Below are 13,206 nucleotides of genomic sequence, written 5' to 3' on the forward strand. Positions count from 1 at the left end.
GCCTCCTCGCTGCAGCGCCAGCCCACGAGCCCCTCGGCGCCAGTTAGGGGGGCTCCCCGCTCCGAGCGAGCCCGGCAGCAAGCTCCGTGTCGTTGGCACAGGAAAGCGAGCCTCCAAACACGCCCGGGTCTGAGCGGTTTCCCCTCAAATCCTCCCTGCCCGGTGCCTCTGACACCCGGCGCTTTGCTTGGCTTCACGCCCCGCTGATTGTTACACCTAGAAAAAGGCAGGGAGAGTTTGGAAGGGAGCGGCTAGAAAGGGCTTGTCTTGCCTTTGCCTGTAGGACGGAGACATTGTTTCACATCAGGGCCTGGTCACGCCCTTAGCATTCAAGGACGGGCTGCCAACCCGTCCCACCCAGGCCGCTGCAGCAAAGCGTCGGGAACCTAATGGAGGAGTCTCACTCACGCTGTCACTTTCCGTGTCAGTCTCCTTTTGAATAGGCATGACCTTAGAAGCTGCACTGCTGCCTTTTCATCCATACATGTGGCTGCAGTAATTTCCCCCTATTTCTGGGCCCGGCGCACACTTTTATGTGAACTTTACTGGTACGCAGGTTTTGTGGCAATCTGTTCTAGTTTTTCTGTGTGACTTGGATTGTTAGTTCTTGTTCGGCTCACAACATGATTATGTATATCAGACTCCATATATTCAAGAGTGTTATTAGAAGTAATTCACTGATGCTGATCCAATATGGGACCGATTGTACATAGGACTGGTCTGAGTAATTTTAATGGTATTGAGCTATTGTACTTAGACTCTTAAATCACAACTAATCTGTTTAAAATTCAGTTAACAGTGAAGGAGGCCAGAAAGGGAAGGAGGACTTGGAAGTTACAGGGAAATAAAGGGTGGTGGGGCTTCTCTGTAAAAGAAAGAGAAAAGTGCAAGAGGAAGCAGTACTGGATGGGAGGGGCATGACGGGGAAATACAAATGCTCATAATAGCTTTAAGGTTGATTAAATGTATCAATAAATATATTACGAGGGCATATAAAAGGGCATGTTTATGTTTGTGTTTATCAGTTGTATCCTTTGATTCCTGACAATTGACAGTACAGCTTTTAATGTGGTCAATTAATGAATGACACAGTGAGACTATATTAAGTGCTGAGGGTTGCTACATCTTGAGTCAGCTCTGTCTGGCAGGACTTCTGTAACTTAATATCAAGGATAACAATTTTAAAACTTTGGGTTATATACAAAGTTGCTGTGTATATGCCAACTACAAGGATGTCTATTTAATATATGTGGTAATACTTCTGTCTTACTGTAGATAGGAAGTTTCACTAAGTTGCAGCGGAAATAACTACCGTTACTTTCCTGAGTTCTGTGTTTATCAGTAGTGTTCCATTATAATTTAAATCATCTTGATTTTCAATTAAAAAAACTGTAAGCTGTCAAAAACTGACATACATTGACAGTCGATGTCGTTATCTGAAACTGCACATTAAAAACAAGCTTGTTTTCCTTTGAGAATTCATTTTAAAATATAATGAATTATATCAGAGTATTTATGCACAATGAGATTTCTGTGCTTCCTCCCTACCCCTTAGATTTAGAGGGAAGAACACTAGTTTGTTTAAAAGTAGGCTTTTTGATAAATGCCTACTTTTATCTCTGTATAACAGACTTGATGCATAGTAGACCTGGGTCCTGATCCATGAGCAGGGATGTAAGATGCTATGTTACTACAATTAATAATAGATAAAATATTAGTGTAAATGTGACAATAAGTGTAATTTGAATGGAACAGGACCTTTGATCTTTGAAAAAAGTAATGTAATCTTTTACCAGGCTACATGGTCTGTGATCAAGATGTCAATTGTTGCAGCTTGTGATGTCTGTGAATACTAAATTTCACAAATCTACAGCTTGCATTTTGTGATACTTGCATTTTGAAGATGCTTTCATTTTTCAGATCTGAAGTACTTTTGGATAACAGCTATTAGAGAGATAATGAATCAATTCTTAATAAGAAGCTAATATGAAATGTGTTTTTACATTCTGTATTGTGGTACAGTGATATGCAGACACAATTTCTTAGTATTGCTTATGATTGTAACTAGGGGTTCTGAGGAGTGAAAAAGCTCTTATTATTCCATTGTCTTCATGGAAATTGGGGGAAAACAAGGTTGAAAATAATGCATGGATAAATGAAATAAAATGTAGCCTGTCTGTATACTGATTTCATGCAAAAAGCCTAAGTGTCACTATGCTAGAAATGAATAGGAACTAAAATCAAAAGTTTCTGTATCTTAGCTGTGTATTTCTTCAGAAGTTAGTCAACTACTGCAACTTCTTATATGACTAAACAGCAGGTGTGTGCAAACAGTGGTTGGTATTGTGTAAGTAATATCTTAGCTGTTAAATCAAACACCATCCTTTAAAAGAGATATTCATGATGGATTTTAGTTATCAGTTACTAGTTAGCTATTTGGATTGGGTTATTTCTCATCCTGCTTTTTGGTAGGTGTATACTTGTAAATATGATAGTATATTGCCATGGAAATGGGCAGCCGACTGTAGTTAATAATAGCTGCATAAATAAAAAACAAAGCCAGGCTTCCAAGCTAGTGGGTAAAAGAGCAGTTTTTAAAAGAATTTCCTTGAATGAAGCTGTAAAGAAATGAAACATTCTAAACAAGCTACTTCTTCCAGTCGAAGGAATTTCTCCCTTATTTTTTATACTCTTTGGCATTATTTCTATGATTCTGCACACCAAAAATTTTATGGAGTATATTTTTTAACAGACGTACAAGGTTCTTTTTGGGTGTGTAATTTTAGCTACTTTCAGAATGTGCCAGATGCTGCAGATATTTAGAAGGAAGCTGTGTGATCTCTAGGACAGAGCACTACACTGGATTATGGGGAACTCTGTTTATAGTCTTGGTTCTGTCAGTGACCTGGGGTGAGTCAACTCAGTTCTCTGTACTTTTCTTTCTCCTCCTGGAAAATGTGGGGAAATTATACTGTGCAATAATCATATTATTTAATAGTTAAGTATTTTTACATTATCTTCAAGGGGGGAAAAAGACCAGACTAGGAAGAAAGGTGGTTATAGATATGGTCTAAATTATTTGGGTTTTTGTTTGTTATAAGGCATGGATTGCAAGTTTCCTTTTTGACATTGATTTTTTTTTTTTATAATATGAAAAATACTGTTTATGTCTTTGGGGCCATAGGTGTTGCCATGGAGAGAAAAGGGTTATGATGGTAAAGAGAGTAAGAAGGTGTGGGGGAAAGGAAGTTGAAAATACAAGTCTTGTGGTAGGAGAATAGGAATGTTGTAGTAGGAGGGGCACCAATAGTTTTTCGGGTACGATAGTTCTTAGGGGCTAGATCAGGACTGTGGAATGAACACCACCACCTTTGCTACTTGCTGTAACACCTCAAATAGGATCACTGATGCGACCTGTTTTAAAGACACCATTTTGAAATATGAGTATGGGGGAAATTAAAAGGATTTAAATTTTAAGGAATCACTGAAGACTAGGGGCTGCACCAATAAAGATATTTTGGGCCAATACCATATTGGCTGATACCGATCCGATTGCCAATATAAAGCCCGACAGCTTGAAGAGCAGCATCTGGCTGATAAGTCTGTTGTGGGGAAGGGGCATGGGGTACAGTTCAAGGCCCCCATGGTAAGGGAAGGAGTGCAGCTGAGGCAGCGGCAGGTGCTGCACAGCTGGGGTGCAACGCAGGATGGAGCTGCAGTTTGGCCCACTGCTGCGTGCCCCCTTCCCCTGCAGGGGAAGCATGGGGGGCACATGCCTCCCAGATCTGTGTTGGGGGAAGACTGGGCTGCCACTCTGTGCTTGGGGCTGGTGGCTGCTCCAGCCTCTTCCCAGCAGTGGGGGAATGCAGATGCACACAGAATTTATCAGTGACATTGTTGGCCACATCAGCCAAAAAAGGCCGATTGCCAATAATGTCAACTTTCCAATGTATTGGTGCACCTCTACTGAAGACATTAAAAGCATTATGTTAAAGTGCTATTTTTATAGTGTGGGTGCAATGTTGCTGATGCTCACTTTGGCTATTTTGAAAAAGAAAACAATTTTGGATGATTTTAGGTGACCACAATGAACTTTTAAGACAGACAAAAACATAGTTAAGAGTCTGTTAACATAAAAGCCATATTTATATAGATAATGGTCCAGCTCAGGTAATAGCAGTTTCCAGAAGAAAAATAGACAATTCTTGCTTCTGCTTTAATGAACTACATATAATATCAATGAGTAGTCAAAAAGCATGAGTTGGTGGTCAGGAAGTTGTTAGATATTCTTAAAATGTCATGTTTTTAAAGCATTATTATTTGCCTTTTTCATAGACATTAAGACATTAGACATCAGGGCTGGAAGGGACCTCAGAAGATCATTGAGTCCAGCTCCCACATTTATTTTCCTTTTTGTTATATTTTTAGACTTGTAATCATTTTCAGGCTTTTCCTATACCCATGCAAGCTAACCGTACCAAAAATGAAAGTTGAAATTTTGTTCCATGGCTCCAGATTGTTAGTGCCTTGATTAAAACTGCCAACTATTATAAGATTCAGGGGGAAAAAAGTAATGCAAGAAGTATACTTTTTCCTTCTTAGCTGCCTTTCTAATCCAAGGAACAGGCACTAGATGTGGAAAAAGAAGTAACTAGAAAGCTACAAGGTACAAGAAGCCCCCTGACATGTACCTTTGGGTGAAATTTCTTCTGCAGATGTGAATAACTTTCTCTCTAAGAAGAGAAGAAAGGGGGTTGGCTGTTGCCCTGTTCTGCATTTCTTCCACAATTCTAGGTTTGAGTGGGAAATGCTTCTGTTTAGGGAAGCCTGGTGGAAAAAAGTTCAGTTCAGTTTTTGTACCTTCTGGTAAAAGATCAGAAGGATGGTGGTAGGGAGACTAGATCAGTTATTGCCAGCTTAAGGTCAGGGTCATTGTTCGCTGCTGTTCTCTTCTGCTGCAGCGCACCTTTTTCCCACTTTGCTTCTGCTGTTTGAGTTCTTCCCCTCTTCTGCTACTATTTTCACTCAGGCTGGTTAAGTGTGTTAATTTCTTACCCCAGTTCTGCAGAAATACTAAGTAAAGAGCAGTGTCTTCTTGCTTCTAAGTTCTTGCGAAAAGCTAAAGGGCTCGTGTGCTTCTTTGTATCAGTCCACCACTGCTTCTCCCTCACCTGGAGAAGCTGTGGTTCTAGACTGCCAGTTTTTCCCAAGGTATAGATGGTTCTTCACAATACCTAGGTTTCATGCTGCTGTGTGGGGATAAAACTGAGTTAGGATTTCCTGTTTACCTTCTGGTAGTAAAACACTAGAACAGGCTACCCAGAGAGGTTGTAGAGTATCCCTCCTTGGAGGTTTTTAAAACCTGTGTAGACAATGCCTTGGCTGGAATGATATAGTTGAGACTGGTGCTGTTTTAAGCAAGGGGTTGGACTAGATGACCTCCTGAGGTCCCTTCCAACCCAAATTTTCTATGATTTTATGATTCTTTCAGCAGCTAAAAAATACTTTGGGTGGGGAAAAGGTAGTTCCTCCCCAGACTCTTCCTTTTGATGCTGTTGGTCTTTTGAATCCTGTGCAGCAGTTTCCATTAAATTATTAAATGTATGAGCTTCTGGCTATAATCAGGAAGAAAAATAATGACATACATTATTTTAAAATGTTAACCTAATCCTCCCCTCACTTCTTTATGACTGACAATGGTCAAACCATCACTTCACTTTGCCACCTTTTCTTGGTATTTTTTCTGATAACCTTTTTTAACAATAGTAATGAAGACTATCTATTGTTAGTGGCAGGGTCACTGAATTCTTAATGTTTTGTGGGTGGATACATTTGCTTGAAGAGTACTGTGGTGAATGGCACATCCTACTCCCCATATAGGAATATGTTCCGCGCATGCGTTTTATTTTCATCTAGGTGGAAAGATTTCAAGTGCACTTAACTTAATATTAATTAATTGATCATTTCATACTAGCCACTTGCAGTTCATACCTATTAGTGCTTCACTTCTAAAACACCCACCAAGTTTTATACTCCAAAATATTAATTTCCTGTTAAATTCTTCTTTCAAATGCCCTTTGAATAGAATCTATTAGAAGATCTTATCTAGGATGTAATATAATACTTTAAAGGAATTAATATCTTATAAAAGATCAGATATTATATACTATTACTTAGAAGGATCTTGCATGCATTTAATCCTAACTAGCATGTTGTCTGAGTACCCTAGTTTATGGCCACTTGGTTAGATTTCTCCTCATCTGTTTTGCTTGAGTGAGAGGAAGAGCACCTTAAGAACTATTTTAAAATCAAACATTTTAGAGATAAATTATTATTTCCTCATGAAACTTTAGATTAACATTTATTGCTAATGTCTGGGAGGGTGTATAAGTGGCATATTTAAATACGACAGCCTTAGAAATAAAGGACTGTACTAAGTTTGGCTTCCTATTGATTTATGGCTTGTATGTTGAATAATTGTGTAGTACCAAAAATGCTAATGGAAAGGCTTAAATAATCACCCTAACATAAAAAAAAAAAATCACTTTGGTTAAAAGTGTTTTGATCTTAGTTATTTGACCTTACAAACATGCAACCAATTATAATCTTTAACATTTTCTACAATGGATAGATCCTTCCAAAATGATGAATTTTATACATAAAGTATAGTCTTTCTATCAATGTTTAAGGAGAATAGTGAAAAATAACCCTAGGCTAGGATTTAGAAAAAGAGAATATACTATCTGTGTGAAGGTGATATTTAATAACTGACAGTGAATTGCTACTCTGGCAATGGAGGCAGTGTATAAAAGCTCCTTCTGAAGCTGTCTCAAGTGCAGTGTTATGGACTACAAATTAGAATCCATTATTTCTGTTAGACATGCAACTATTTGGGAGTGATTTAACCCTGGTTGTTTCCAGGTTATTTTTCTTCTGGAGTAGCCATTTTTATTTTGGGAGAAAAAGCTTGAACATCTTCACACTCCTGGTTTCTCCTGGGAGAGTAGTGACTCTCCCAGGCAAAACTGATTGTTCGTCTGTACAAGGCCGCTGTCAGTGTTCTGCCACTGGAACAGGAAGTAGTTGTTAAATATGCTTAAAAGATCAAAGGAAAAAGAGAGAGTGTCCCGCTTCAGGGAGGCACAACCTTATCCACTCCCCCCTCTTTGTTTTACAATTTCTTCAATATTCTGAAGATGATTAGTGTTTATCTCTAAATTCCCTTCAAATGTCAAAAGAATAAAAGAGCGAGGAAAAATTTTCATTGCATCTTTCTTCCAGTTTAAAACTAGACAGTTTTCATCCAACTGGAAAAAAGAGAAATTGGAAGGGGAGAATAAAGGTTTGTAGAGAGTTTGCTTAAACAGGCCATGTTGCTCCCAACCTCCCTTGCACCCCATTTCACCCCCACAGACCCTGCCACACCTCTCAACCTCAAACCCCACCTGCCCCTCATGTCTCCACCCCCATAATGCCCCAGTCCCTCCTCACTCCACACCTGTCCCTCAAACCCCCCTGCCCCAAAGTCCTGTAGTACGCATAATGTCCACCCCCCCAACCAGCCTTTCATGGTCCCTGGGGGTCTCCTTCCCCTCAAAATCCCCCCCAAATGGTTCCCTCCCCAACCCATTATGGCCTGTAACCATGGAGTAGCTGGGGCAGGGTGATAATGGCCTCTGACTGCTTCCACCTCCCACCTTCCTCACAACATGCCCATAGCTGGCTTCCACTACCTTCCATCCTCAATGTACAGAAACAGATGGGAATGAGGGGAGGACTGTCTCCAGACCCAGACACAGGCATGGGTGAAGTGGGCAGCCACGTGGGGCCCAGACAGAAAGGGGGCCCAAAAATGAAAGAATAAATTAATTGCAAAAAAAATTTTTAATATTGTGCATATATGGGACTGGCGATGTTATCGATTGAGAACAAATTGTTTAAAGACATCGATACTACAGATGTGATAAAAATTTTTGCAACAAAAAAATCATTATCTCTGGCAAAGTGGGGTCCCGATCTTAAAGTTCTCCCGGGGCCGCTAGGAGTCTAGGTACAGCACTGGCGCTCTCAGCTGCTGGCAGTGTCCCTGCCTGGGGAGACCAACCCCCCTTTTCACCCATGTCTAGATTTAGGTTTCCCTGGTTGTATTGCTGATTCAGCCTCTGGCAACTTCTATCATCTGCTTCAGAGAATAATCCAGAAAAGAGTTACTCCAGTAACGTATCTCTTTGCCTCAACTTTGCACCTCTCTCCTGCCTCCAACTGCTCTGCTACCCCACAACTCAGTCTGTTTTTAGCCCTAGCCCTCCCCTCACTGCCTCCGATACCTTGTGAGTTGGAATCCCCTAGGAACAAAGCCATGAAGTACAAGTTCCTAGGTAGAAGCATACCTTTGTTGGACATGCTAAAGGGTGAGCAGAGAAACATTACCAGTAGTAAGTAACAGACAAGATAATTGTAGAAGAAAGCAGAATGAAGAGATTAGCAGAAATTAAGTAGATAATAATGGGTCAAAAATTAGTTTATTCCTTTAGCTCCACCTCAACAGAAATGCAGGGGTTCCTGCCAGGTAGCTTTTTTTAAACTTTCAGAGTGTGGACACAAGTGTTTAGAGCCTTTTCAAAAGGGGAACTTTCAAAAGGGCAGCAGCTTGTATGTTTTAATGGCTGTGTGTGAATGAGCTGAGAACAATTCAAATGTAGCACACCAGCACCAAGTTTAACCACAGTGTAGAAGTACTAAAGTTGAAGACGCTGTGCTGCGTTTGAATGTCTTAGCTCATTCACATATAACTGTTAGCTGTTGCCCTTCTGAAATGTTCCCCTTTTGAAAGAGTTGTTGTAAGGTATCCACACCCTTGGTTGAACCTTACTGATGATCCCTCAATTCAAGGATGATCTCTGTCACAACTCACTGATGGGTCTTGAGGTGAGTTAAAAGTCCAATCTTTGAGTCATAGATCCATCTGCAGAAGTTGCAGATCTTTACGTGGGGGCGGGTAGGCTACAGGCTGGGATTCCTCTCCTTTTCCTTCTTCCACGCTCCTCTGATTTGAGGGCAAGATGCCACTTGGTTGAGGTTGTGGCACCATTGGAGTTGGTTGGCAGCCAACTCCTCTGAACTCCTGATGTTGGCATTCATTTTCTTGAGGTATGCCTTCACCATGTCCTTGTAGCATTTCCTCTGTCCACCACAAGATCTAAGGCTGTTACTAAGCTGGGAGTAGAGCACTTGTTTTGAGAGCTGGCCATCCACACACAGTGTTTGGTCCAGTGAAGCTGGGTTGGATCCCATTTCAGGGTGTTGGGCAATGGACTCAATGATGGTTTCTGCCATAGTTGACTCACAGTTCAGGGGTGCCTCAAAGTGCTCTTTCCACCTACCTTAGATAGATTTGTTGCCTTTGAGGCGCATCAAGCCATTCTGCAATCGCAGGAAAGTAGGGCCATGGCTTTCATTGCCCAGGAGAAACTATGCATGTCACTGTGCTTGCCTCTGCTCTACCAGGCGTTCTTGTGCGGCCTTAGCCCGGACTATCGATCTTGCCTGTCCCGGGCTTGCAAGTGGGCCCCAAAGGCTACCCCGGCTGACGTCCGGGGATCCCCTTAACTCGCCTGTCACGACTTTGAGTGGAACCGCAGTGGAGGGGTTCCCCTTCGAGGCAGCCTCCAGGGTCATCATGCCTCTCGGCGGGCCCTCCCCAGGCGCCGCCCCCCACCTTCGGTCGCAGGTCTTCTGGCCCTTTGGCATCCCTGGTTCCACTCAGTTTCTTCCCCAGGCTCCCGTGGCCCTCCAGCCACGAGTCCCAGTGTCCCTGGGTCACGGCTCAGGCGTGAAGGCTTCGAGGCCCTTGGTGCTAGATCCAACTATCCCGTATCCCTAGTGCCCTGTTCCAACCACCCTGTGACGTACCGTGCGATCCCCACCACCGTGACTTCCGGAGAGATGCGACCAGTGGACCAGGAGGGCACAAAGGAATAAAGAGTGCCCTTAGCCTACGGTCCCTGTGTTTTCCCAGTGCTTAGGTGCCCCAGCCCTGCTGCTTGCCCCACTTGGGGCTCCTATCGCTCCCTTAGGCTTGACCCTACTTGGGTATGGTGTCCCGGTCGACTCTTCTTGGGGATGTTGTGGGCCCGTCCGCTGGTTAACTGTCCCTGCTTGGGGTCTTCTGCCGCACCCCGCGGCTATCCCTGTTTGGATTCCCGTTGGCTCTGCCCTCCTTACCTCCTCTCCGGGCTTCCCTGTAGTTGCTCTTGCCTCCTCGGCACTCGTCTCCTCCTCTGCTCTTGCCACTCATCGCTGCTACCTTTGTCAGCCTCCCTGCCGGCTTGCCAGTCGGTGCCTCCGCTGGCTCCGCTGCCAGCTTCTCTGCTGGTGCCTCCGCTGGTTCTGCTGCTGGCTTCTCTGCCAGCTCTGCTGCCTGTGCCTCCACCGGCTCTGCTGCCGCCTTCTCTGCCAGCCTCCCTGCTGGTGCCTCTGCTGCTGGCTTCTCTGCTGGCTCCGCTGCCGGTGCCTCCACCGGCTCCGCCCCCGTTGGCCCGAGGTGCCCGACCCAGCGACTGCTCCCTTCGGGTTGTGGGCTTCCCCGCCGAGCCTCCGCTCACCGGCTTCCTTCCTGTGCCTCCAGGGCCGCCTTTTGTTTCCGCCGGGTGGCATCTCCAGCTGAAGTCACCTGGCCCCAGCTGAATATGAACGTGGCTGACGAGCCGCGTGGGCGGTTTCTCTGCTCGTGCCTTCTCACTCCTTTCGGCCCCTGCAGATGGTAAGTTGGGGCTTTCTTCTGTTTTGGGTTGGGGTTCTCCTATAACCCTGGCACCCCTGGGACAGTGACGTTTATCAGTATAGAGCTGGATCTCCTTGGCTTTATCTTGCCACCATCGATTTTTGATTTCCTGGATCTTCCTTTGAGCTTTGGCTTTGAGGAGCTGATGTATCTTTTTCTGCTGACATGAGATGTCATTTTGCCAAGCAGAATGAGCCTTTAGCTCTTCCAGTCAAGGAGGGTTAGATCTTGACTAGGTCTCTGGGTGGTGTAGCCAGTGGATTCAGCACAGGCCATGTGGATGGTGGTTTTCAACCCCTTCTGGAGTTCCTCAGTGTTGTGTTTGTTTGTGGACAGAGCAGTGAGCTTTTCATGGAGTCACTGTTGGAGATCCTTACTGACCTTCAGCTCTTGAAGATACTTGGGGTTGAGAGTCCTATGAATTGCTTTTGGGGATTTTCAGTGTTTTGAAGCAAGCCAGATGTTCATAATGGATCTGACAAGATGCTGATCTGTCCAGCAGTCGTCAGTTCCTCACATGGCTTATGTGATATGGACATCCATTTCCTCGTGGGCTGTAATAACAACCTAGTTGAGAAGGTGCCAGTGCTTCGAGTGAGGGTTTTTCCAGGTGGTCTTGCATTTGTCACCCTGTCTGAAGATGATATTTTTGATGACAAGACTGTGCTCTGTGCATTTGCTTAGGAGAAGGGTGCTATTGGGGTTGGCCAGTCATGTGGCCCTGCCCCTCTCCACCAATCAGGGGAGGGTTGAGGCCAGACGATGGACGGACCTCTCAGCCAATCAGTGATGCAGAGTAGTCTTGCCATGGAATTGACTCCACGCGCTGCGAGTGGCCCATGAAAATCCCTTTTGCTCACCACAACTTAAGTAGATCCCTAATTATATTTCAAAATTAAATAGAAGAAACCTTGTTCAGATAAATATATTCTGGGTGTTGAGAAAGTGTCTGTGTTATCACCAACTAAGTATTATTTATAGTTTAATACCATTCTTTTAATGTGTACTGCTGCTAAAATTTTCTAATGCAGTGGAGATATGCAATAAACTCAGGAGTGCATTCCTTTATAGCTCCACTTCGTCATCTGTGCCTGCTGTTGAAGGGACCAAAGTAGAAGGCATGGGTATGTCTACCTGTGCCTTCTGCTAAGGGAGAGAAGGCTTTCTGTTACTGGAGGAGGCCTGTGAGTGTGCTGGCAGTTTTGCTGGCAGAATTTGTCTTTTGCCAGCAGAGTTGTGTAGTGTAGATTTAGCCTTCAGTTATCACTGGATTTACCTTATTTTCTGAGCTTGAGTGAGTCGAACTAATGCATGTGAGTGAAGAGGCAGAGCAAATACCCTTCCTGGGCTAGCCAGTAACAGGTACTCTAGCAATACTCATTGTACTGCAGTCGTGCTCAAGTAGTAGTGGGTTAAATCAGGCCTGCAGGGTTGTGTCATCTGGTCTGTGGGGCTCCCAGGAGTTCTGAAAATTTGGCAGAGGTTGGGGCAGTGGCAGTGTTAATTGTGACTGCTTCTAGAGCTGTGAGAATTAACACTGCTGCTGCTTCTTACTACTAGACCTATGGGGAGCCCTGCAGGCCAGGTGACTTGGCCCCATACAATGAATCACACTGCCAAGCAGGATTGCTCTTGTGGCCAGATGGTGGCATGGGAGGCTGGAATGTTGAGCACCACTGGTTTACATACTTTAACTTGGTTTTTCCTGATTTGAGTCTGATGCAGTGGCTGATCATCCAGGTGCTTGTCTAACTGTTGTGACATCTTCGTGATAGATTTTTTTTTTTTTGCATCAGCGTGGGGGTTATAGGGGGGAGGGGGGAAGAAGAAGAGTTGCATCTGACATTGGCAGACTTAGCAGTGGTGTTTGGCAGGTTGCTTTCTCTCACATAGAGCGGTTTCAGGGCAAGAAGAACAAAATTAATCCCTGGAGAGCCCTTCAGGCAAGGATTTGGAGGAAAGACATATGGGCAATATTGAAAAGAAATTACTAGCTGTTATAGGGCTGGTAGTGTCTTCTATAGCTGTCATGTAATCAAGTCGGCAGTGCATCATGGTCAACTATGTCTAATGTTGCAAAAAGGCTAAGTGTTTTATTGATGTATACAAATTTAATTGTACCACTGTTTTTCTCGGCTTTACATTTATTTTTCCCCCTGACTATTGAAACCCTCTTTCTTAAAGCTTGGCAAAAAAACTATGTTGGTCCCTAATTTTTTTCCTCTGATAACTAAAATGAAATTATGTTAAAAGCCCTGTCATATAGAAAGCTTTTTTGAGTCGGCTCACTTGGGAGTTCAGACCAAATGGCAACTGAAAGACATTGGTTGCGTTACAAAGGTAATTAAGACAGTATGTGGTATACAGGGTAGCAGTAAGGGGTTCTTTTATACTAATGATCCATTAATTAGTGAAGGCATCCC

This window comes from Alligator sinensis, unplaced genomic scaffold (assembly GCF_000455745.1).
Source record: "Alligator sinensis unplaced genomic scaffold, ASM45574v1 scaffold1590_1, whole genome shotgun sequence".
Classification (NCBI taxonomy): Eukaryota; Metazoa; Chordata; order Crocodylia; family Alligatoridae; genus Alligator; species Alligator sinensis.